Source organism: Triturus cristatus, chromosome 8 (genome assembly GCF_964204655.1).
Source record: "Triturus cristatus chromosome 8, aTriCri1.1, whole genome shotgun sequence".
In the NCBI taxonomy this organism is placed as follows: Eukaryota; Metazoa; Chordata; class Amphibia; order Caudata; family Salamandridae; genus Triturus; species Triturus cristatus.
The window spans coordinates 160768145-160792036 of NC_140591.1; the positions used below are offsets into that span (position 1 = coordinate 160768145).

Here is a 23892-nt window from a genome sequence, read left to right on the forward strand (position 1 = left end):
GGTGTGAGGAAACCCGAGTCGAAACAAACGCAGCACCGCGCACACATTCCCACGTCACTCATAGGTAAAGAATGCCTTTCTCTATTTGTTCTCCGCGCGTCTAGTATTTTCCTTCAGATAGGTAACCCTATACACAGGATATACTTTTGGCGACTCCAGGAAAACGTTTTCATTTTTTTCCCTTGCTAGTCTGTAATCAAACCGGCTTAACCAGCCATCTCCTCATCTCACTTAAATCTGGAAAGGACTTCGACGCTTGAAATATAAAAATCACGTATTAGCAAACTCACGGAGCCCAGCAAGAATCTTTCCGGGCCCGTTTCTTGCACGTAGGTGAGGGAGTGAGGTGTGTGCCAACAGCCCCAAGAGACCAAGAGCCGAGACGTTTACCTACAAGGAGCCCCGCCCTGCGCTCCGTTGTTTGTGTCTGGCCGGTTCCTCCTTCGGTTATACCATTGTTTATGCAAGGAAGGGTCGCGCGGGTGTTTGGAAGAGGTGTGCTTTTGGCACAATGGGCACAGATGAGACTTGGCAGCTCGCCCCCGCCCACTTGCGTGGACAGCAGGTAATAGGTGACTGATTGCTGTCCTGCCTCACTCATTCACCTGCAGGAGGGAGGGAAAGATTCCTTCTCGGCTCTCCCACAGCGGCTGGATCCACGGGGAACTCTGCAGGTGAGCAGGACCCCTTTATTCCGACCACATTAAGCTCTGCCTGGGAGCAGGTCACCCCTCTGCTCTGGTGACCCCCACAGCCCTTAAAGCAGGGGGTCTTCACACTTGGGAGGGGGCTCAAGTGATCGGGGGCGGGGGAGGGAGGCGCCAGGCTTTAGTTAAACTAAGCATTATGCTGATAACAGTGTTTTGTTTTCATTGGAAAAAAGAGTGACAGTAGTGTGATGGGCCCTCCCTAACATCTTTTGTAATTGATATCCTGGCTGGGAGAAGGAGTCACAAGGGAAGGGACTCCAAATATCCTCCAAAACCCCCACCCTCATTTCCACTGTGGATACATTTACGCCTCATTAAGGCCTGCCTGACCAGAATAGTATATTTGGTGATCATCTGTTTGCCTTTTTAAAACAATAGCAGAACTTACTTACAATGTTTAAATAAGTCTAGGCATACTTAAACAGCCAGTTTCATAGAATAATTATGAAAAGTTTTGTGGGGTAAGTGTGTGTGGGGGGGGGGGGTTGATGATTTTTTTTGTTGGTATGGGGAGGCATGGAATTAAAAACGTTGAAGACCGGTTTGCCCCCCATGTCATGTGTGACACCTTCAGTTTGTACTGACTTTTCAGCCAAGATTACTTTACATGCTGGGATTTTTAAGCCTATATTTATAATGGAAATGCCAACCAAATGTTTCGCTGTTCTCAGCAGGTATGTAAGCACAGTTCTCTCAAGTATGCCAGGTCCATGAGTAGGTGGTATAATGAAACTTGAGGGCCCCCCTGCAAGGGCCATAGAGGGACACCCCTCTGGACTTAATCAGGAGCACTCAGGTCAGGGTACTGTGCTGAGGGGGCCCCTGGAGCCTGGGGGCTCCCACACTGCAGGGGACCTATTTTACACCACTCTGCAGGGGACCTATTTTACACCACTGCCATGAGTGAGTTGCTTACCCAGTCCAGGCTTTCTCTTTGCATTCTGGGATTTGTAGTCCTCTTTAACTTATTATAAAAACAGAACTATAAGTCACCCAGTGCAAAGAAAAAGGCTGGACAGGACGTCCTGATCACCCATGGAACTGGGAAACTTTAGAGGTGATGTAGCCATTGAAGAGCCACAGACATTTTCTATTTCAAGTGAAACCTGACTTTGTAATCAACATTGGTTATTGTTTTGCATTATTGTGTTTTTAATATGTTTAGAGCTCTGGTTTCAAAGTGTGGCACGTGCTGTGCACTAAGAAGCAGACCTCTCAAGTTTCTAAGGTTAATGCATGGCAAAGACATCCAATCCAGGTTCTGGAATTGCATTCTGGGACTCGCAGTCCTTTTTTAAATCTCATTACAAAATCAGGACTAAAATTCGCATAATGCTAACAAAAAACTTGGACTGGGCGTGCTTCTCACCCACAGAGTTGGCAAACTTGAGAGCGCTGAGCCAGAGCTGCCCGAAGGTGTCTCACATACATCTTAGTGCCGCAGCACCTTGATGGGCAGTGAACCTCAAAGCTTTGATTTCTCTTTGCAGGTTGCTGTGTATAACCAGTGCTTTAAATGCTATGCTATGCTATGCTGATTTGTAAAGCGCGTAGCTACCCGAAGGCTTCCCAGAGCTGAGTGAGGCATAGCCTGTGATGGTGAATCAATACTAAGCAGAATGGATGGTGGGGCTATAGCCAGGCATTTCCCTGAAACGGATCTATTTGTTTAGTTTCTCAGGTCCGCTGGCATAAGAATTCCAAAGGTTCGGGGTCAAGTATGAAAAGAACCTGCCACCTCATCTGATGCTTTGAATTCGAGGCACCTTTAACAGTTGCGCCTTAGATCTTAGAGTCCTTGAAGGGGTATAAGGCACCAGACGGTCCATGATCAAAGAAGGGCTCTTCCAATGTGTTCCTCTATGGGTCAGGCAAAGTGTCTCGAAGGTGATTCTCTCTTATACTGGGAGCCAATGCACTGTGGCTGATGCACTTTGTGCTGAAGCGTGTTTGGGCAGTTCGAGAATCAACTTAGTAGCCGTATTCTGGGTCAGTTGCAGGTACTATCAGGTACTCAGTACCTATACTTCAGCATCTACACTTCTTTAATGTGAAAGGAAGTGTACCTGCACTTTTCAGCACTGCTCAGATGCTTTTAATGGGAGTGTACCAGCACTTTTCTGCAGCAAACAGGTACTCTGGGACAAGGAGTACCTGCACTTTTCAGCACTGCTCAGATGCTTTTAATGGGAGTGTACCAGCACTTTTCTGCAGCAAACAGGTACTCTGGGACAAGGAGTACCTGCACTTTTATGTTTCCATTTCAGGCATAGTGTATAGGCTGATGGCATCAGTAGCTGCACTTAAAGGGGCTGTTATATTTTTAGTAATATTCTAAATATTTATTTGTTTATGTACATTGTGTAAATTAGAAGTGATGCGAATAAGCAAAGGCGGACAGTAGCGCTCTAGCTCTACATTTCACCCATATCAACTTCCTGCGATTGAGAGCTCTGTAACATTGCCTTTAATTAGGGAGCAAAAAGGGCAGTAACCCGATAACCTCACAGTTTTGCAACTAAGGCAGAATTTGAGTGATGTGGTATCACCGCTCTACTACTGTATCACTGCACAGACGTTCTGTGACGGGATACGAGCTGTAGAGGCCATATCCTTTACTCGTGAAGGAGTAAAAGGCTGAAAATAAATGTGGCAAAACATGCAGTACTATATTTACTCAACAGAAATCTAAATATACGGTTGATACCATGTGATAACATTCTTACTGCACATGTGCAATACCAACCGATGATTCTGCACTGTAATTTAAATGAGATAGTTGTTGCACAGTCGCTCCTCACATAACTGCATTATTGGATCGAGAACCTCCTAGGGAATGGGCTTGTTATAATGTATATTTTGTAGAGCGAAACGTGCCAGCATTTTAGCCCTGATGCATGTGAGGTATTTGCTGCGTACTGAAGACAAGCTGCTTCTTGAGGTAGGATGCCACCTCACTCCAGGTCATTACAGACAATGTCTCGAGTCCTTAATTTTTCACCTAACCATTATTGTTTTGTGGTATGTCAGTCTAATAGCTCAGTGGGAGAAAAATAAGACTACAGCACCCAGAATGCATTAGGATAGTACATAAAAGCCCACAACTTGAAACTGTGGGACTTATTTACAAGCCACTAGCGCCGCCGCTGTGTCACTTTTCTTTAACGCACAAACTGAAGCATTGGGTTTAATGCGTCAGATTGTAGAGCCCTGCGTCACATTACACCTGCGCCAGGTATAATGTATGCAGTGTAGGCGTTCCCACGCAAAAAGCCACATAGAAGTGGCGCAGTGAAAAGAAGCCAAAGAGTCCGCAGCGAATGCACCAGCACCCAGAGGTTCCCTCGTCGACACCGCACCCACAACTGCCCTGTGGTGCTGGGAGGGTCTGTCAGAGTCCCTAAGGGTGGCCCAAGCATCCACAGCGGTGCGGGGCAGGCGGCATCCCGGCCAGGGAATAGTTGCGCATAGGGCCAGTGGAATTAAGGCTGGTTAAACAGCAGTTGGGCGCTCCTGCAGCAAATGAAAGGCATTTACGTGTGTCAAGGCACCCCCGCCCGGTCCCAACAATTACTCAAGTGCCTTGAAGGAGCCTGCTTGACAGGGCTGCCGTTGGTGCTCACCATGTGGCAGAGGGAAACATGCATGCTTCACTGAATGGGGAGGGCGCACACAACTTCAGCAGCACCCCCTGCATAGGCTCATCCAGATGAGGCAGTTGGCACCTTCAGGGAGTCACCTCTAAGTGTGTCGTTGGTGCTATGTGCCTCTGGCCTCCCGGCCCATTGCACTATGAAGCCTGCAGTCTCGGGGGATGAACCTCACTCGGCCGGATGGGCAGAGGGAGGCATCAGCGGTCCAGTTGTTGGCCAAATCCAAGCTGCGCTGGGTAGTGGCCGAGGCTGGGCCTGGGCGGGAGCGTGACTCTTCCACAGGACTCCCCGAACAGCCCAGGCCACGGCAGCTGCCAATTCCCCATGTGGACCAATGGGAGATGCAGGGCCCTGTCAACTGGGGTGAGCAATCTGCTCACCTCTCAAGCGGCTCACCACACAAACCCAGGGCAGCAGACTCGGTCCGGGTTCTTGTGCCGCGCAGCTCACCACAGGTCCTGTGTCAGGATTCTGTGACGGCTGCCATCTTGGCCACACAGCACTTCATGGAGGAGGTCACCTCTCTGCAGGCTCAGGCACGCTCTTGGTCAGACTGGATCAGGCTTCACCCTGAGCTTTGGTGGCCTCTCCAGACAGGCTGATGGTCGTTATGGGATCAGGGGGGACCATCTGCCTCTATTCTTTACTCAGGCAGCGTAGCTCTGAGAAGTAGGTCTTACACGGGCGGCATCTTGGACACGCCCCCCAGATTTCCAGATCAGGGGCTGATTCCACTGGTGTCTGAATTATCATAGAAACTAGGCAACCATTTAAAGATCACACATCTGGTTTTCCAAAGGTTTGAATCTCTATTGTTGTGTTATTCGGGCATAAATAATTTAGCTTCATCCAGGTGCCTAGTGCAACACGGCAAGATTGAGCAAAGGTCTGAACTTCCGAAAGAAGGCCTTGAACCTTGTAAAGAATTTCAGTGTCATATTCAGAAAATGACAGGCCAAAAGAAGCAACCCGATAGGGAAGTGGTGCGACATAGAAATGAAAAAGGGTAGGACTGAGGGATGATCCATGAAGAACACCACAAGAAACAGATTACAAGTAAAATAGGAATTGTTTAGCAAGACAGCTTGCATGCACCCTCTTAAAAAGGAGCATTATAAACTCTGCACTTCCACTTAAAGCTGTACCCTGCAGCGTGGTAAGCAAGATGTTATGCAAGACCATGTCAAATGCAGTAGAAAGGTCAAGTAGACCAGGATGTACCTGTCACCCTCGTCCAAAGTGCGCCTGATGTCTTTTATAGCCACTCTCAGCACAGTCTCGGGGGTCAGACCTGAAGGAGAACCAGATTGTTGGGAGTTGAGGAGATTAAGTGCTTCCAGGTACTAATGATGCTGTTGGCTGGCTTATCTCTCCGCAAATAAGGGGAATGGTCACTGCCTGATTACAGGAGTCAGGAAATGGACCAGACAGAAGGGAGTGTGAACTGATGAAGGGAATGGCAGCAATACAATTGGATGACTTTGTTTTGATGATCTTTACAAGACTGACATTGAGGCATGAACCGGAAAAGATTGCATGCAAAGGATTAGGTATATAATCTTGGGATGACTGTCCAGTTCGAGGATAAAAGAACATCAATTACCTATAGGAGGATAATGTAGCCCTGGATCAACAAGTTTCATTATTTTATTTTGAAAGAGATCTGACAAGGTATTGCCGAAGTTGGGAGATGGAGATGAGTGGTTGCAAGTGATTTTGGGGGCACAAGGATTGATAAATTGCAAAGATCTCCTTGGAGGAAGTGGCTGAATTAGTGATCCGCATGTGGTGATAATGAGATCTAATTTGTCCAACCAGTTTATTATATGCGTGGTTCCTCTGTCTGGCTAATGGGCAGTATAAATGATGTCAGAGTGGCTCATATTTTTTTTACAACATTTCTTTGCCGTGTGGAGTTCGTTGTTATACCATGCGGGCCAAGGGCTGAGTTCTATAAGCGGTTTTGTGGGAATGAAGAGATCCAGAAGTGTTTATTTAGGCCAGGAGTTCAATTGCTCTATCATATTTCCATCTGTAACAGAGAAAAATGGCAAACTCAATTCTAAGCATTGTGTGAACGGTGGGGTATTATCTTTCGACCAGCGACGCGGTGCTCCAATAGTTTCTGGGTGGGTATGTGGAGAGTAACTGATGCTTGCAATGCTGTTGAAAAATGAGCCTTTATGATCAGTCCATGTGAGTGTCAGAAAGGAGTCTGAGGAGGCCAAGGTTTCCTGGGGAAACACATAATCCAAGGTGTGTTCACTATTGTGTGCGGCACATGTAACCACTGGGCTGAGTTGAATGGAATTCCATAACTTAACAAATTCTGAAACTTGTTTGTTGGTGCCATTGTCCAAATGTTGGTTAAAGTCACCCATTATTGTGATACTGCCTGAAGAATACGCATTATGAACAGAAATGAGATCCTGAAAAGACTTGAGAAGATTGGTAATGTTGTTTCTGTGAGGTCGATTAACCAGCATTATAAGAATGGTGAATTGCTAGCTGATGGTAAGCCTAAGCACTGAAAATGTGCATTCCTGTAAAGGGCCGACCGCCCAAGAAGCCACTTGTGATGCTTCTGTAGACACAAGTGCCATACCACCTCTCCGGTTTCGACGCTTGCATCACGAGTCGCGCAATCAGAGGGAAGTGCAGTGGCCATATCTGGTAAAGTGTGTTCCTTATACTGCGTTTCTGTTATTGCAATGAAATCTGGTTTATGATCAACAAGCAGTTGACAAAACTCCACAGCTGGCTTGACCTGTCAACACATGTTAATCAATACACAGGATCGACTATTTAGTGAGACTTGCTTCGGTTGGTGAGGCGTTCGGAACTGATGCATTGAAGTTACGTTGGCGTATTTCCTCATGCATGAGTGGAGTCTAAGAAAGGGGAATGATCTAGGCATGGAGGCAGATAAAACTCCGAGAGGCATAGCTTGTTCTAATGATGGTTTACAGGCATAGCTTGTTCTAATGATGGTTTACAGGCATAGCTTGTTCTAATGATGGTTTACACCTTGTCTCAAATAAAAATTGCACACAGGCCTTGTCAAAGCTTGGGCGGACACAGAGGGCTTGCTTTTGGCGCGTCAGTGGCGTACCCACTGCATGTATCGGTTGTGCAACCTGCCCTATATAGAGTAAGAGAGGCCTGTAAATGATGTGAGCAGCGAAGACTAGAGTGCTGAATCCCCCCAAAATGGCACCAAGTGGTGGAAGGATGGATCACAATTCCTAACACTCAATGCGAGCAAAACTCCACTACTTACCATAGGGAACAGTTCAGCACTTAGTGTTGGAGCGGCCCCCCGTCCCGCATGACAGGTATAGCCTTCGAAAGTGCGCTATAAGGCTATAATAATTGGTCACAAAAGGTGTGTAAGCAGCTGGCCCGTCAAAACGGACTAAAAGAAATTGTCACCTTTCATGTAGGGGTAATTGTTTTAGCAAAGGTGAGGTTTCAAAAGTTTTTTGGAAATGGGTATGTGTTGTGCAGCGTATGATCCATGCAGCCATGGAACACAGCATTAAAAGAGGTCTGATGGAAAGGCACAGCAAGTGGACAGAACCGCACCCACTGGGATTTCAAAATCTCGATGAGCCTAAGAACATGCTCTGAGGGGCCAAAATTTGGGGAGGAATAAAAAATATTTAAAACAAAAATCAACCTGCACCCTGTTAATAATATCAAGTAGATATAGAAGGGTGGGAGCTGGGGGACTGGCTTGAAAAGGGGTGACAGAAAGGAAGGGTATAAGGAGCCATAGGGGTTGCATTATCAGGACTCGGGGCCCTAGTTAGAGTTTAATTAGAAACCCCTCTGATTTGTGGAGGGAATGATAAACGCAAAGAAGAATCCAGCAGCTGTATTTCTTATAAGGTAGGGATACTGCGGTCGAGGTCGAAGCTGGGGAACCGGGTTCGAGTCTTGGCAAAGACGCTCAACATCCTGTGATTCTGGGCAAATCACTTAATCTCCCCGTCCCTAACAGAAATGAATGTGTCCTTGTGTAACGAAACTGGTGCTATGTAAAGCGCTCTGAAATCCAATATCTTCGGGTCTAGTTTGCGCTATGTAAAAGTAAAAACAAAAATAATCTCTGTACTAATGTACAGGTAGGGTAGCAAGAGAAACGATTGTACCATTCACTTATTGCCAATACGTAAGGCCTTTGCTGCCTTGCCACTGATGAAGGACAGGGCTGGATTTAAGGATAGCTGACATCAAGCAAGGATGGCTTTTCAAACTACTGTGCCTTTCATTTTTCCTGATTGGGACACTGCCGCCAGAAGACTCACTCCTCTTCCCCTGCCAAAAGTTTCTTTCTTCAGGTGACGATGGGAAGTTGAAGTTAAAAAATTTGAATTGGATTTCTGAAGAGATTGCCATCCACTCCCAGATAAAAATGCATACATGTTTTATCTGGAAACTCTAAAAGATCTGAAAAGGAGGCAGAAGTTGAGCACAGGCCAAAGTGGGAAGCCTTATTGAGTGGTCCTTCTTGCATCAAGTCTGGTCCCTGTGTGCGAATGAGGAAGGTCCGGATTGTTTGGCTCCTCGGAGGATTCAATTTTGAAGGGTGGACCTGGCGTGATCACACTGCAACTCTCCCCTTTGCTTGGACAATAGCGCAGACAAAGGAAGCAGCGGAAGCTATGCCTCAGTTTCTAAAATATCTGAGATCCTTTTTGTGGACGACTGCTGTTTCCATCTGCATCGAGAATTGGTGCATCGTGAAGTCTAAACTCTCATCCATTTCCATGGACAGTGGCGTCCCTGTCTCTTTAGTGTGTCTCCACGGGAACTTCTTCTCCCACAGATAGGACAGATGTCCAAGACTCTTCCCTCCACCCAGCCAATCAGCTGAAGACATGGCTCATTTGTCGACCTGGAGACCGACTGCTGCAATGTCTCCCCTCTAGCACTAGCCCGCTCTTCTGTACCACCCTATTACTCTCATGTGGCTCATAACTGCACGGTGCGCTTAACATTGATAAATAAATAAAAGTGCTAAGTCCACATTGTTTGGGGATTTCTATCCAGGAATCTGTTGCTAATAATTGCTAAGTTAAAGTGATTGGTTAAAAAGGGAAAACTATAGTTATAACGTTTGTATTGCAGATGCTTCTTGCTAAATCCCAAATCAATTTGAGTTTGAAAGCTGGAGCACTGTGCACCTATTTTCACCTAATTTCACCGTGTGGCACCAAGGCCTGGTGAAATGGATAGTGGCATACATAAAATTGTTCTACTCCATATTGGACACTTATTGGCACTTTCATTTTTCTGTTTGGTAAGGTGCTTTTTTGATAGCAAATGAAAATAGTCCAACCTGTGTATAATGTTCTATGTAGCGTAATACGATGCTATTTACCTTCATGACTAGGATTTTGCACCTTGAATTGAGGTAGGAGAGACCTCATGGAGGGGCCACACCACATAGCAGTCCCTGGTGAGGCATAACAGACATGATTTGCTCACATGTGTAGCAGAGTAACAAAAAACAACGTTTCAAGGCCTTGCAAAGATGGCGGTAAAGCGTGCAGACTATTACCCAGGATCATAGAGTAGGAGCACCAGAGGGCTTCTACAGACAGGCTGGAGTATGCCAGTGGACACATTTCCTTCTCAATAAAGAGTGAAAGTTTTCCTCATCCTTTCACCTTTCTATTGGGGAAAGTACCTCACTGCACACATTTCCTCCTCAATGAAGAACGAAATGTGTCCCCTTCCGTTCACGTTTCTACTTGGAAAGTACCTCACTGCACACATCAATGAAGAGTAAAATGTTTCCCCTTCTTTTGCTTTCTGTTGGAGAAAGCACCTCAAGGCACTCATATCATTGTTGTAATCCTAATTTAACCCCATATTTATTCTGTACTTTTATGAAGGTGTTCCTTCTTAGAATCTGAGGTATGATTGGTCTACGAAACCATTCAAATTTAAATAAATTGTTTGCTGTGGCAAGAGTTTGCCCAAAAACTTTTTATAAGAAGCCAGGGGTTCACGTCCGTTTAGGCTCCGATCAGGCACAATGGTGATGGCGAGTGATTGGGCTGCTCAGTCAAGTTTGTTTTACATTTTTGAATTTAGTTCTTCTTAACTAAAAGGATATCCGTCTCCTGCCAAGAAGGAAGCCTAAAATCAACAGAAGACAATAACCTACAGACAGTGAAAGAGTAAATAATTCCGATTAAAGCCACAAAGAGATTTTCAAAATGGCCGCCCCTGATAGATTAGGTGTGAAAAGCAAAAGTGCGCATGACTGGCTTGCAATCTATTACTCCTATGAATAAATAAAGAAGAAAGGAAGGACAAATATTAGAAAGAACTGAAAAGGATAACACGCCAAAAAAGAAGGTTACAGCGGAAGTGGCAGGCTATGATACTTTGCAAAATAGCACGTTGCTGTTCTCTTTTGTTAAATGGCCTTAAGACCTTGCCTTCTTAAAATTGAACTACTTCGGCCAGATTATCCTCAAGAATTGTTGATATATATTACATTTGATTGTGAAAACTATTTTTGGAAATCCAAAAGTAGGCAGGAAGTGTCTCACTGAAACGAAGAGAGTAACAACATAGCCCAACAGAGACTCACAAATTGCTAAATATTCATAAAAGTTACAACAAAAATGATTATATTATATTAATACAGGCGTAAGCACACCAGTTTGTATCACTTCACTACACCCAAGAGAAGGAACATAACCTAGGAATAGCCCAAAATAAAGTAAATGGTATTCAGGACCAGTTAAAAACGCATTTTTCCAAGAACAAGGTACCTAACATAAAAAAGCTCACTGTGGGTGAAATACACCAATCAACTATATCCTGTCTTCGTCTAATGTAAAGCGCTCTGATAACCGTTAGGGTAATTTCCGTACTATACAAAACTTTATAAATAATAAAATAAAAAATAAAGGATCAACTGGCCAACTAGATCAAGGCCTCTGGTGGGTGTAAGAAGACCCTCCACAGCAGCACTGCTAGCCTGCAATCCATGATACACAGGATAAAAAAGAGAAAATGCCAAGCCATCTCATTTTGTAGGTGTGGAGCATCCCAGTCGAAATCCCAAGTTACTGTCCATGCTCCATTTCAGAAAATAATAGTTCAGTACAGCCTTTACAACGCTGCTCAAACCGTGCATGCCATTATATCGCAAGCGTTGCAACAAATGCGTCTTTACCCCACATTCCTTTACCATGCACATCGTTGCAATGACTTCGAAGCCGAACGCTTTCCCTACTGTTGCGCATGCTGGAGTTGCAATAGTAAATCATACCTATCTAAAGTCCAACGCCTTCCCTAAGGCATGCCGTTGTAGCCTTAGCGGAGGAGCCACCCCTGGGTCCATTGTCTGTCTGTTAGTCAAGTTACACTCTGATCTTTTGTTGATAGCCGTTCTTGGTTGTACACTGCTCAGTTTTCTTTTGTGTGTTCCTCTTTATGTAATCCAGTGACTCCCAAGTATTGCTAGAAATTTTATGATCTGAAAGACTTATGTTTTAAAAATCAAGCTAATCTTTTTGTTTCAGCATGCTTAAAATATAAAATTAAATACAGCTATAGGGGGGGTTCTGGATTATCTATATATGGATCAAAGTAACCGTGACAAATCATTAATACTAGGCTGGGCACCTTTGTTTCCTTTTGTAGAAGTAACCTACCCCAAAGAGCGAGAACGCTGGTCTGTCCACATTCCATCGCACATAATAAATAGTATCACATGCCAGTTGAAGATAACCTACAATTTCAATCCAAAGGGAGGTGGCAGAGTTGCTGCATCCCACAGCACAGGAGAAGAGAAAGCCCAAGGGAAGACAAAGGTGCAGAGATGATTTGTATTACAATAGTGGTGTGAAAAAGTAACATAGGAGAAATGTAGTTGGATTTTTCCAAATGAAGGAAGCTTCCAAGATGTTGAACTCAACCTGTTGACTGGTTGCTATAGCAACACATTTCTCTCCTGTTCTCTTTCTTTTCAGGATCACACAGATTCCTTGCTTTCCTTTTGTGAATTGGGGGAACTACCGTACCTTCTCCCTTTTCTTCCTCACCCACTTTTCGTTTGCCTTGTGTGTGGGGAGAAACCCCATTGCCTCACCATTGTTTTCTACTCATCTCTTTCATCTCCTCCACTCTTCATCCCGGTTGCTATAAATAAGTCAGCTTCTTCACATTCTTTCTCAACTATATTTTCTTCCTTTACCTCAGTGTTGTTCCACTGAATTTATTCTAGCACATGTCCCTGCCTATACCCTGGTACATCTATGCACCTTTGTACCCGCACCTATATAATATGATATAACTGATTCCTCTACATATGTTCTAGTACCTCTACCCATCCCTGTTTTTATTACCTACCTCTATTCCTACATATACCATAGTACCGCTTCACCCCCTGCTTTAATTTCTTCTGTGCCAACTTCTTGTACCACTCTTTGGTGGGTATCTTTTCATTGCCTACAATTCTTAGGGAAAAGGATTGTCCTCAATTTTGGAAATCGACGTATTTCCGTAGTGAGGAACTTGTTCTTGATGCACTTCTTCCATGACAAGATCACAGTTGTAGGACTTGGTCTTTTTGGTTAAAGTTCTCTAAACATTTAGCTTTCTCCCTAGACCGTTTTCCCGACCTAGAGATGCCAATTTAGATGCTTTGGGTACTTTGCCACTGCTGATCAGTGTCAAAGTACAGGAGTTCCCTATGTAAAATGTATGGTGATTGGTTGGCCATGATTGGTATGTTTGCCTTACTAGTAAAAGTCCCTAGTGATCCCTAGTGATGCGCACTGTGTGTGCAAGGGCTAGTAATGCAAGGGCGCGCAGAGAAGGTAACTTCAGTGTAGGGCCTGCGCGCAGAATGCTAAGTTAGCATGTTGTCCTGACAACTGCAACCACTCGTCAGGCCTGACTTTCCCTTTTACATACACATGGGGCACCCCTGTGGTAGGTCCCAGGTAACCCCTGGGCAGGGCTCAGTGTAGGTAAAAGGCAGAACATAAACTGAGGTGTATATTATGTTCTGGCAGTGAAAAACTCTCCATTTCGTTTTTCACTGCTGAAAGGCCATTCTGCCCAGAGGACAGAATGGGGGAGGCTGGGTGTTGTATTTGGTAGCCTAGTTTCCTGTCAGTTTATAATGGTGAGGTGAACTCACAGTGTCATAATGCTTCTTTCTGTAAAGATGGTTTTGTCACTGTGTGTTTATAAACGACTCTTTTAGAAAGTGGCTAAAATTTGTGCTCTGAGCATTTCTGTGTGTTTCTGAAATGTGGATTGTCTGTCTGGAACTGAAAGGTGAGAGGAGCTGGGATAGGTCTGGACCCAGGGAGGGGTTGAGATGGCACCAGGCTGCCCTGCATCTGGAGAGTAGGGGGAGGAGAAGCCCGGGAGTTGAAAAGGCCTGGGCTGATGATACCAATTGACCCACCTCCTGCTGAGTGATTAAGGATCCAGACCCCCAGTATCAAAGGGAGAGAGGTGACACTGGGAGGGAGACACCCGGAACTGATTTAGGGAGGAGTCAGGGACCCCTGAGCACATACAAACTTCAAAGACATTTAGGGGTATAACTATGAGAGCTGCAACCCTTGAACGTTGGAATGAAACAGATATGGATTGAGACTGAAAAGGCTTGGACCCATTCTGTGGTCAAGAGGAACCGCTGCTACAGAAGAAACAACTGAAGAGACTGTGGTGGATAGATCAATCCTTGCTTTGTGATCTGGGGCTGGTCTGCAGTTTGCTGTTCTAACTAAGGAAGAGGCTCTTGGGACTGTGCTTGGAGGCGCTGGGTCCCCCTGCTTGAAGAAGATTGTACTTTGTGTCGTGTCTTGTAACCCAGAGAGCCCGAGATGAGCTGGCTCCCTGTTTGGAAATACAGGATCATAAAAGTTTCCGGAGAAGTCCCAAGCAACGTAGTGTGCACGTGCTTTGTGCCGCTTGATACCCTCAGAAGTTGTGCCTTGTGATCGTGGGCACGCAGGACTAAGCTAAGTCTCAGACGCACAGAGTGCGTGTCGTGGTGCAGGCCAAGGTGTTGGTGAGGAGCGTCTGGTCGTGGTGTGCACGGGGAGTTGAAGCGAGGCTCGGACACGCAAGTGTGCGTGTCATGGTGCAGCCCGGGTGTTAGTGAAGAGAGCCTGGGCCTCGTGTGCACCAAAGGAAGAAGGGAGACTCGGACGGGCAGTGTGCACGTCGTGGTGCAACCAGGGCGTTGGTGAGGAGCTCCTGGACATCGTGTGCACCACCGGAAGAAGTGAGTCTCAGACGCGTTGGGTGCGTGTCGTGGTGCAGCCCGGGTGTTGGTGAGGAGCGTCTGGGCCTCGTAGGCACCAAAAGAAGAAATGAGTCTCCGACGTGCAAGAGTGCGTGTCGTGGTGCAGCCAGGGTGTTAGGGAAGAGCACCTGGACATCGTGGACACCGGGAGAAGAGGTGAGACTCAGACATGCAAGAGTGCATGTCGTGGTGCAGCTAGGGCATTAGTGAAGAGCGCCTGGACACCGTGTGCACCGGAAGAAGAGTTGAGGCTCGAACGTGCAGGGTGTGTGTTGAGGTGGAAGCGGAGTGTTGGTGAAGGCTCCGGATCGTCGTGAGCACCAGAGGTGTGCGTGTTTAAGTGCAACCTGAGGTGCTGGTGAGGAGTGCCGGGTTAGGGTGTGCACCGAACTGAAGTAAAGTCTCCGCAGTGCTGAGGGCGGGTCTCGGTGTGGATTGAGACCGACGGAAGTGAGGGCCAAGTCATTGGGGCCCTCGGAGTCCATCAGGAGCGGCCCAGACCGGCAGCCACAGAAGAGCTGAGCTGCCGGTCCGCCGCAGCCCGTGACAGAGTTCTGGATTGAGGCCCAAGTCGCTAACTTCGGGGAGGAGAGTGGGATCGCGGCCCCCCAGGTAACATGGATCAACACCTGGGGTGGGGTGCAGATCCCGGCCTGTGCTGACCGAGGACGGGGCAGTACTGGGGGGAGTGGGAAGCAATACTTAGTGTGTAATCATTTTATCCATAACGGGGGCACTGTTACTGGAGCTTGTAAAACTTTCGTATTACACTTTGCATTATTGCTGCTAACGAACTATCGAACTGTCGTATGACTCCTGACCTCATTTGTGCCTAACGAACTTTATGCTTGGTGTGCTACACACTGCGTTATTTCTCCCTTGCATATTATTTGATTGTAGTGTGGCGCATTGTATGATTTCGTCAGTGCACAGTATCTGAGTATAACGTGGCGCAATGTATTATTTCTTCATTGCACCGCACAGGATTATAGCGTGACGCATTGCTTTGTTTCTTCCTGGTACAGGGCATGCTGGTGGTGATATGCATTGCATTATTCCTTCAATTGCAAAGTACATGACTGTGGCGCTACGTATGGCATTGTTTCTCTATTGCACAGTATAAGAGAACATCGTTACGTATTGCAGTATTGTTTCCTTTTGCAACGTGTGTGTTTCCAGCAATACGACTTGTCTAACCTTTTGGGAAACGGTTAGAAAAGAGCTTAACTGTTGGTTAGATGCGGTGGTTGGGATTAGAACCTACCAACCCACCGGAAAGAATACTACCCATTCTTATATGTTGATTTTGTATCGTGTGGTCATATTGTATATTTTCTTATATAAAGATTATACTCATTTTATCAATACTCGTGTGGAGTCTGTTTTTGATTACATCATGGGGTTACTGTGAGCATGGTTGCACATACTGAACACTCGTGCCTTGGAGATCAGCCTGGCTGCTTGTACCAAGCTATTAAGGGGGTGAGCAGGGCTATCTCAGACGTTGTCCTTACTTAGCCTAACGTTGAAGCAAGGGGTCGAGGGCGCACGCCTCCAGCATTTGGTGGCAGCGGTAAACGACAGTAACAGTCATCTAACGAAAGCTTCAAACCCCCCGCCACCGACAGCATCAGCTTGTTCACACCCACAATTGCAAAACCCAAACACCTGCTCACCCAGTGGGTCCCTCTCACAACTCAAGCCACAATCCCCCTCATGAACTCCGTACACCCGGGAGCACCCAAGGACCCCTGTCCGCTCCACATCTCCAACCTTGGAAGCAAGACAATCGCGTCAAGCTTGAGAAAGTCCTGAACACCTCCATCACCTCGGCCCCCTTCCCTGAGAACAGGAAACACGCTGAAGTCCACCCCCTCCAGAAGAAACCATCCTCTGACCCAGTAGAACCAAAGAACAAGCGATCCATCTCCCTGTTTCCATCTCCAGCAAAGGTTCTCAAGAAGGCAATCAACCAGCAACTCACTGAACGCCTGGAAGACAACAACCACCTGGACCCCTCTCAATCCGGATTCCAAGCCAAAAACAGTACTGAGACAGCCCTGATCACAGCCACAGATGACATTAATGCCTTACTGGACCAGAGCAAAATGGCAGCCCTCATCCTCTTGGACCTGTCAGCCACGTTCAACACCATCTCCCTTCACATCTTCATAAACATATTCCACCACATCATAATCCAGGAAGACGCCCTCAGATGGATCACCTCATACCTCACCGGAAGAACCTAGAGGATGTGTCTCCCACCGTTCAGCTCAGAACCCAAAACGATCATCTGCGGTGTCCCCCAAAGATTGTCCCCACCTCCACACTCTTCAACAGATACATAACCCCACTGGCCAACACTGTCAGATCGTGAAGACTCAATATCATCTCCTACGCAGATGACACCCAGCTCATCCTCTCACTGTGGAAGATGCCTCCACCACCAGAGCCATCCTCCACACATGCATGATAACGTTGTCGCCTTGATGAAGAGTGACTGTCTCAAGCTCAACACGAACATCGTCATCTTTGGGAGCAACACCTCACCATATAACAATGCATGGTGGCCTGAAGAGGTCCTTCCCCTGTCCTGACATACCACACCTTCAACCTCAGATTCTTCCTGGACAACAGGCTATCTATAAAGAAAAAGATAAATGCAGCCTTATCCACCTGCTTCCACGCCCTACGCATGCTCTGCAAGATCGTTTGGTAGCTCCCAGTCAACACCAGAATGACCATCACGCAGGCCCTCATCACCAGAAGGCTGGAATATGGGAACACACTCCATGCAGAAATGCCTCCTAAAACAAGCATTGGCATAGCCAATAGGTCTCGCCTTTGGGACCTTATAAGTGTTTAGCCAGAGATATTGACTTTGCCTATGTCTTTAAGCTGTGCTGTACAGAAAAGTTGAAAAGTTATAATAAAGAAGTGTTAGAAGCATTTTTGTTACCTTGTATATGACCAAGAAAGCATTATATACAACTGAACGACCATATTAAAAAGGTATTAACAATAAATATTGTCTTGAGTGTTTTTTGTCCTTTCAATGCTGGCAATAGCTATCTGCCTGTCCCAATGGTTGCTTGTTATGGGGTTTTTTTGTTATGGGGGGGCATAAATAACAGGAGGGTGAATGTTGTGAAATAGTACCTGTATAACAGTCAGTGAGAGAGTCAGTCAGTCAGTGAGAAAGTCAGTTAGATAGTCAGTGAGAGAGAGAGTGAGAGAGAGAGAGTCAGTCAGTCAGAGAGTCAGTGAGAGAGTCAGTCAGTGAGAGAGTTAGTCAGTCAGTCAGTGAGAGAGTTAGTTAGTCAGTGAGAGAGTTAGTCAGTGAGAGAGAGAGTGAGAGTCAGTCAGTGAGACAGAGTGAGAAAGTCAGTCAGTGAGAGAGAGAGAGTCAGTTAGAGAGCGTCAGATTTAGTGAGAGAGAGAGAGTCAGTCAGTCAGTCAGTGAGAGTCAGTGAGAGAGAGAGTGAGAGTCAGTCAGTCAGTCAATGTGAGAGTTAGTGAGTCAGTCAGTCAGTGAGAGTCAGTTAGTTAGAGAGTCAGTCAGTTAGTGAGAGAGTCAGTCAGTCAGTGAGTCAGTCAGTCAGTGAGAGAGAGAGTGAGCACAGCGCACGAAGGACGCTTTTTCCCACACCTGGATGCCAGGGCTTGTAGCGACCTCAGATCCACTCCATCATCCCAGGAATTGAGACAAATGACTTATACCTGGCCGTTCAATTGAGCAAATAGCCACAAAGTAGCCAGCTACCCAAGTTCCTTGAGCCCCTCATGGGTGACTTACTGCACTTTATAAATTCCTGATTGATTGATGTAAATGGTTTTCCCATTTGCATGTTCACATACAGTATTTAGTGAAACCTGCACCTATGCCCTTTATTGTGCTTGCCCTATCCGAGCGTATAAACTTATCTACTGTGTAATGATTTGCTGCATTCCCCTTAAATCTTTGAGACAGGGGCCAAAGTCCTTCACAAGTGTGGACTTTGAAGATATACCTAATACCAATAAGGAACGGAGAAAAAAAGTTATCTTTCTTGTGGAGAGGCACACTAGATGAACATATTAGAATTAGGGATGTATGAAATTTGCATATGTTGACTGTTACGCTAAATTATGGCTAATTTATGCAAAATATAAGTTCTATATTTTTCTCTATATTTTAGCACAAAAATGCATCCTCGTGTCGATTTTGGCATGAGGATGCATTCAAACAAGGGTACCTTTAACAACAGACACTCCTGTCCTGTTTTTCATGTGAATTATCTCAAAATGTACCATTTACAGTAAATGTTTAGAACACGCGTTGTAAAATTATGTGAAATGGCGTAATTTCAGAAATCGCCCAGACCGAATTAGGATGTACATTCCATCCTGCCAAACACTGAACTGGTTAGTGCCGGGAACGCCCCAGCCTGCCGACAGTTCCACACACATGTAATGTATATGGACTCATACATTAAAGGCTTTTATTAAATGCCAGTCTAGTAAAAGTACTTGTGGGCAAATGTTAGCAAAATAACAATTATATTGGCAACTGGGGACATAATAAAAGTATACAAAATCAAAAGAGATCTGTGCATTGGTTTGGCTGTTTATATTCCAAACATTAAGTAGCCATTATTGCTAGTAGCTAGGAGTCTGCCATTAGGAGATATGAGATACAGAAGCCACATGCCTGAACCAAGGCTGCATACAGCCTGAGCTGACATAGGCTGCTAATCATACCAGACTAAGGGCCTGATTTGGATCTTGGCAGACGGGTTGCTCTATCACAACAGTGACGGCTATCCCGTCCACCAAACTGTAAATCCCATAAGATATAATGGGATTTTTATGTCGACACATGAGATATATGTCACTGTGGTGATGGAGTAACCCCTCCACCGAGATCTAAATAAGCCCCTATGTCTTGGAAGAAAGCAAATGTCCTTGGAGATTTTGCCCCCTGGATACTCAACCCATTGCAATACTGGATATCGTTGTTATATTATATTGGTGTACATTGGTTTTACGCACATAGGACCGAGGAACATTGTTGTAAAAGTAAATGGTAATAATACAACTTAACCATAATCCTGTCATATATGATATTTTGCAAAATAGCAAAGGGTATACCGACATTGCAAAGGTCACGCAGGTGGCTACATAGAAAATAACGGTGTACACACAACACCCTCATTGGGGAAGACTTTGAATGCAGGCTTTGGGCTGCGTTGTTCCTGCCAACAGACAGTTTGCCGGCTGCACGGCAGTGCATAATTAAATAGCACTGCAGTTGTAGGTGGGAAAAGGCCTATCAACTGGTTTGGCAGAGAAGCAGAGGTATGGAGAAGGTGACCCACCCCCCCATTTAAAAAAAACAACAAAGAAATGGGCAATCACCATGGGGCAAACTTCGGCATCGAGAGGGAGTCGGTGTTTGCCACGCAGTGAAATATTCGGAAATTATACAAGAGCTCTCTCAATGACCATGAGTGCCAGTCAGACAGCACATTTACTGTGGACTTGTCCAGTTGTGCAAGCTTCATTAGCAGGACCATAAATACTCACAGCGGGGATTCTAAGGGCCGGCTCCTCCATTTGAGCAGAGGAGCATCGTCCCACAAGCCCCAGAGCTGAAAAATAAAATGGTAATAAAGTTTATTTATTGCCATTATATTTTTCAGCAACCCATCCCGAACGGAGTGTGAGGACGGCGTAGGGCCATTGCTGCCTAGTGGCCGCAGGGAGCTGTGCGCTAAAGTTTGAAATGCACATGTCACTTTGGCTGGCTAGCAGCCCGGCCGGTCAGCAAGACATGCGCATTTTTAACCTCTCTAATCCTGCTGTCTTTTTTCAGCTGGGTTAGAGAAAGCGCAGGCCTCCAGGGTTCTTGAGGGCGCTGAGTGAGGCCGCTCCCTCTAATCCTGGTGCTTCTCTCATGCTGGTGAGAGCAGTGTCAGGATTGTTTAGGGGGGCTGGCTGGATCCCGCATTGGAGCCTGCCTCGAGGAGAGAAGACCCGAGCAAGGAGGACGTCGTGCAGCAAGCCAGGAAGGAAAGTCTATTTTATTATTATTCATATTTTTGTTCCTACCACCCTCGGTACATGCCAGCCGCCACTGAGGATTATATTATTTGCATGAGGGGCCATGCCACATACAAACCTCTGTTAAACCTTGGCCTGAGACACAGCTCTGCGATGACCAGTTCCACCACATAACTGGGTATTTGGACTAACCTGCTGACCTCTACTGGACATCTTTTAAATAATGTGTGACCATTTCAAACTTGAGGAAAAACACTCTGTTATTTTGAAGTTTGAACAGCAAACCGGTTCATTAATTTCCCAATTTTGCTACCAAGCAGTACAGTCTCAATTTGCTCCTTTGCACAACATCTCACTTGTTTGTAGGTGATCTTTAAAAGCTGGGCTGCAGATGCCTAGGTAAATATTAGCTTTCCTTGTATTTGCCTTTTAGAAGTGCTGAGCACGTGCTAATCAGAAAATCACAAGGTCTGTTTGTAAAACCCTTGTGACTTTGCCTCAATCAGCAACAGTAAAACTTAAATTGGATTCATGTTTTCAAGGGAGGATAAAGCAGAAAAGCACTCTTTGCACAAGTTTATTTTGATTTAAAAGGCTTCAGGCATTTAGCTGACAATTTAATACATTACTTCCCGTGATAATTGTCTAACCAGTGAATATTTAACTTTCACAACTTGTGCTTTCTCATGGTAACATGAGAAATACATCTAATAGAATGTGCATTGCTGAGGTTTGTGACAGGCAAGTGCATATATACGTAGCAGACACCTCAAACAACATAGGCAACACACACTGAGAATGCTGCATGTTAGGCACAGTCAGACAGAGGATATTTGGTCGTGTCGAGGTAGGTCTGCTTCTTTCGGGGGTGGTGTGATACCTTCACTGTGCCTGGGAAACTGTAATAGGCCAACCTAAGTAGGCTGCTGGTAGGAAGATTGGCCTTGAATCTGATTGGTTGGAAGCGTGCTGCAGTTTGCATCCCCTCCAGTTTCACTCTGCTTTGTGAGGAAGGTGCCGCTTGTTTTGGGTCCGATCATTGGTGATTTACCTTTTTAAATGGGCTTTATGGTGGCAAGAAGGGCCTGGGATCTAATTGGTTGGGAGCCGCGCCCGCTGCAGGTCACATCCCCTTCAGCCTCACACTGCTTTCTGGTGCAATGCGGTGGCTCGTGCTGGGCCTGGGGAGTGGGTTTAAGTCAATTTATGGCAGGGAGGATGGCCTCTAATGTGATTGGCTAGGAAAATGCATAGGGTGCACATCACCACACTTTCAGCTTCACGGTGCCTTGAGGGCGATGCAATCGCCTTTTCTCTGCATATGTCTTTCCCTGATCGCTTTTGAACTTCTAGCCTGTACTATGATGTTTCCATATCTAAAGTTCAGGGAGTAAGATCTCACCGAAAGGATAAACTAAAATCACCCTGCGTTTGAAATACCGCACTCATTAAACGTTAAACACAACCCCTGTTTCCACTGGTCTGGAATATTTGTCCTTTGGAGGGGCATGCTGTTTTATATTCTAAACTTTTCTTATCTTTGGCGAAAATGAAGCTAATGTCCTCCTGCTAAATATGTTAAAACAGTCAGGGAGGTGGAAGGTGTGTGGCATGTTGGCTACTCAGTGCGAGACTGGGCATTTGTCTCTTTGGGCATTTCTGCGAGGGGCTGAAGACATTTGAGGACAGTTTTTGAAGTCTCACAGCTGTCCTGACATTGCTTTCAGTTTCTTTCACTCCATGGTGTTTATTGCAGCAGGCACAGCAGAGGCGGAGAGTGAGAGGGAGAGAGAGAGAGACTGACTCACTGACTCACCCACTGACTCACTGACTCACTGACTCACTCACTCACTCACTCACTCACTCACTCACTCACTCTCTGGAAGGAGCTGGTTTGAACATTTCTGCCAGGGCTGCTTTAGTTCCTAGCAATGCAGGAAGTTCTACAAGTGAAGGAGGTCACTGTTCCTGAGGGAGTGAGAAAGAGAGATCTAGGTTATCATAGGTTTGTACTGGACAATCATCAAAACTGTTTCTTGTTGCCCTCACACATCCCAAGGGATGTCATGCTTTATCATAGGGCGGTCGCTCCTCTTCGGGCCGGCGCTGCAATGGAACTGGAAACGGAGATGGTTGAAATTTCCTCCCAACACCCAAAAACAGTAAGAATTATTTGGATGGACGATTTTAATATTAGTCTTTGTCATTTAATGGACAATGCTGTGTGTGGAGTAACAGTCTGTCTTGGGGACCCGATCATACATTTTAAACATAGTACCTATGGCGATGTCTTAAACAGGATGTTAGTCATATGGGACATGGGGATTGAAAATAATGTTGATCTGGTAGCAGGAGTTATGGACAAGACATACGGATCCCCGGATGCTGGATCTCCAATTGAATTTTTTATTGCTTCTGAACCTCTAGGAGAAAGAATTAGCAGCAAATGGGTCGGTTTAATGGTCTTTAGTGAACATGCCTTCTTGGCTTATGGCTTGAGATGGGAGCTTACGCATGACATGCAGACAGTCTTGGTACCAAAACCAGAAATAATGGTTATATATTGAAATGGGACAAGATAGAGGGACAATCCCTTCTTCCTACTCTGACTGCTAACAACTACAGACAAACCTGCTTAGACGATAGTGCTCCTCCAGAGATGGCGATAATTGCGCTTGAAGTAGTACTGAATCGGGTCAGATCACAATTCATGCGGTCATTTAAGAGCAGTAATAAAGCTAAGCATCTATGGCTTGCCCACAACTGCTGTAAGTGCGCTAATAGCCTACACACTGCCTTACGAGCAGTACTGAGGGACCAAGGCCTGATAAGAGCTCTACGAGCAAGTTATAAAAAGGCAAGATGGTGTAGACTTGGGGATCTATAGACTAAAGCTTGGGAAGATTTGATACTGACATTACTGGGAAAGGATAGCCGGGAATTCTAGAAGGTGGTGAAGGCCCCATTTTTGCAGGAAGAGGTAGCTCCCTCTTTAGATACACATATAGAGGAGAATGGATGGGTCCCACACTTCCAGAGCATATTTAAAAGTCCCCCCCCTAAGTATGGGTAATACTGCAAGTATAGAAGGTCCACTTTCTGCACATTCAATTTTTGATCTGGAAGAAATAGAGTGTGCACTGGCCCAGACTAATCCCCTGAAAGCGGTCGGCCCGGACGGGGTCCCGGC

The 23892-nt window shown here is 45.8% G+C and overlaps 1 protein-coding gene across 1 annotated transcript in view; it reads left to right on the top strand.

Annotated features, from left to right (window-relative positions):
• The first annotated feature begins 423 nt into the window (after positions 1–423).
• Positions 424–23892, top strand: part of TMPRSS2 (transmembrane serine protease 2) — a 418330-nt gene continuing 394861 nt past the window's right edge. Inside the window, exon 1 of the mRNA XM_085621226.1 lies at positions 424–674. The gene's annotated coding sequence lies outside the window, so the exon portion shown is untranslated. The remainder of the gene's footprint in view (positions 675–23892) is intronic.